The 2,294-nt window shown below is 43.4% G+C and overlaps 1 pseudogene; it reads right to left on the bottom strand.

Annotated features, from left to right (window-relative positions):
* Positions 1-444: 444 nt before the first annotated feature.
* Positions 445-1,244, bottom strand: LOC149207292 (UDP-glucuronic acid decarboxylase 2 pseudogene; annotated as a pseudogene).
* Positions 1,245-2,294: the final 1,050 nt, after the last annotated feature.

Raw genomic sequence — 2,294 nt, 5'->3', positions numbered from 1 at the left:
GGGGGTTTTACCTTCAGGCAATTCAACCAAATACCAAGTATGGTTTCTATTTATTGATTCTATTTCCTCATACATTGCAGCCCTCCATGCATCAGATTTACTTGCTTCCTCATAATTTGCAGGTTCTACAATGTTTAAAAACTTTGACATTAATCCATAGTCTTTCAATTTAGAAGGTAATAGAGTATTCCTACTTGATCTCCTTGGTAGGGGACTTACCTCAAATCTGTCTATTTCAGCCTTTTCTGGGCTTGCATTATTGATTACATTTCCTGTTACTTATTCTTCTTGTTTTTTCTCTTGCTCTTCATCTTCCTTACAGTTTTCTTCCATTAGCAATGGAATGTCCCAATCACTGTTAGAGTCATCCTTTCCCTCTTCAACTTGTTCTAGTTCTAACATTGTAAATTCCCCAGGATTCCCAAGATTGAAAGGACCAACATGTTAGCCCTCCATAAGTCGCATAAGGCCTTCAACCAGATCAGAAATGAACTGGAAGCTTCGTGTTTGTTCCCCATTTCCATAGACTGTCAAAGGCTTCTTGCACCAAGCATGAGCAACAAAATTACTTACAACCCGACCATCATCACGGCACATTCGCAGACCATATGTATTGAAAATTTGAGCAATCCGAACCTCAACATTTTCCCTAACATGCTTGGCAAGTCTGGATATGTTCAAGATTCCCACATCATTAGTTTTGACATTCTTCACAGGATTGTGTTTGTAATGCACAGGCGAAGTGGGGCAAGCCTCCAAAACTAAGGGTTCCACAACATCATGCCTTATCCATTCAATCAGATTGCCAAAATGATGCAAAACATTCTCCTTCCTTCCTGTGAAGAAATTGTCGACAACAATAACATTGTTGCCCCTTGCCATGAGCCTGTCATGTAGATGACTGCCAACAAAGCCAGCTCCACGCATCACGACAACTCGCAGGGACTTTCTCTTCAAACCTAGGGCACTTTAGCCTCCGAATTCACCATCGAACCTGAATGATACTGCGCAAACCGAGAAACAGGCGTCTCATAAACAACCTGATGAGGTTTTTCGGGCACAAACCTTCCATTTTCATTAACATTAGAAGCCAAAAAACTAGGCTGAAGGGTAAAGATGGTCGATGCGATGGCGATTCTTATCAAAATAAACAGCAGCCGCTACTCTCTGAGCAAATAATCTACTGGCCTGATAATAGACCACGTCTTTTCTGGCTTAAGAGAGTACTCATCATTGTTATTCATATTGGATTGATAAAATTTCCGATCCTCTAATGAATAAGTCTACAATGAGCCACCACTGGGAAAGTCCGATCTCCTGCCACCAAACAGATCAGGAACTCCAATGCGCCACCACCGGGCAAATATGATCTGCTACCACCGAATAGATTAGGAACTCCAATGTGCCGCCACAGGGAAAATCTGATCTGCTACCACCAAACAGATGAGGAACTCCAATGCACCACCACCGGGCAAATTCGATCTGCTGCCACCGAACAGATCAAGAACTTCAATGCGCCACCACCGGGTAAATCCGATATGCTGCCACCAAGTAGATCAGGAACTCCAATGCACCACCACTGGGCAAATCCAATCTGCTGCCACCGAGTAAATTAGGAACTCCAATGCGCTACCACAGGGCAAATCCGATCTGCTACCACCGAACAGATCAGGATCTCCAATGCACCACCACCGGGCAAATCCGATCTGCTGCCAGTGAACAGATCAGGAACTCCAATGCACCACCACCGAGCAAAATCGATTTGCAAAAAAATTACAGGTTTTCCAAAGAGAAAGAGGCTGGTGCTTCTCGACGGTGAAATACTCGCGCCGAAAAAAAATCGATACATCTTATGAAATTGGCGCGATTAAGGCCTGATTTTCCACACCAATAGCACTTTCTGGTGCACTGGCGCGACTATATCTCTCAAAACCACGCCAAATGGCACTACTGTTTCTTAATAAATCACGCCAACCCTTCGTTCCGCTCAAAAATGGCACGACTGTTTGCGACGAAACCTTCCATTTTCATTAACATTAGAAGCCAAAAAACGAGGCTGAAGGATAAAGAAAGTCGATGCGATGGCGATTCCTATCAAAATAAAGAGTAGCCGCTACTCCCTGAGCAAATAATCTACTGGCCTCATAATAGACCACGTCTTTTCTTGGCTTAAGAGAGTACTCATCACTGTTATTCATATTGGACTGATAAAATTTCTGATCCTCTAATGCATAAGTCTGCAATGAGCCACCACTGGGAAAGTCCGATCTGCTGCCACCAAACAGATTAGGAAC

This window comes from Pinus tabuliformis, chromosome 1_2 (assembly GCF_031772625.1).
Source record: "Pinus tabuliformis cultivar Carrire ecotype Pingquan chromosome 1_2, CPIR1, whole genome shotgun sequence".
In the NCBI taxonomy this organism is placed as follows: domain Eukaryota; kingdom Viridiplantae; phylum Streptophyta; class Pinopsida; order Pinales; family Pinaceae; genus Pinus; species Pinus tabuliformis.
This window is presented reverse-complemented; position numbering and strand designations above follow the sequence as displayed.